The sequence below is a fragment of the Apis dorsata genome, unplaced genomic scaffold (genome assembly GCF_000469605.1).
Source record: "Apis dorsata unplaced genomic scaffold, Apis dorsata 1.3 scaffold_176, whole genome shotgun sequence".
In the NCBI taxonomy this organism is placed as follows: Eukaryota; Metazoa; Arthropoda; class Insecta; order Hymenoptera; family Apidae; genus Apis; species Apis dorsata.
In genome coordinates, this window is record NW_006263463.1 from 723,218 (window position 1) to 723,789 (window position 572).

Consider the following 572-nt stretch of genomic DNA (forward strand, 5'->3'; position numbering starts at 1 on the left):
CACCGGCGTACGCTTAACGGGTGCCAGCACGGGATAGCAAGGGCGAGAGGGATGCAAGGTGGTGATGAAGGGGGATGAAGGGAGGGATAGGTTCGTGGTTGTGCACGCGTATATATGCACACGGATAAGAAGTACAGGTAACGGTGCGCAGGTGGCGCGATGGGGCGAGCCGCGCTAACTTCGCTCCGCAAACATGGCAGTCGTCACGCAAGTCGCAAAACCCGCCAACGATATCGCGGCTTTCGAACTCGCCAACAAATACTAGGAAAACGGGTATTCGAAACCATTACACGCGATGGCCGCCGACGATTGTCGTCGTTGTTGTTTCCTGACCGATATAAAACCTTAATAGGGTAGGGAAGGATAACCGAGATTGTGGAGAGGTGGCCAAGAGGGACGGAGGGGGCGAGCTTTTTAGAAAGCGGTATCGGCATATGTATCGCGATAACTCAAACCAAACGGGGGATATGTAAAGTTCTTTTGCTAAGAATCCAACGACGCAGCAGCGCTTTACTGGATCGGGTAAAACCGATTTTACCCGGCACGGACGAGGAGGAGATTCAAAAAAAAAA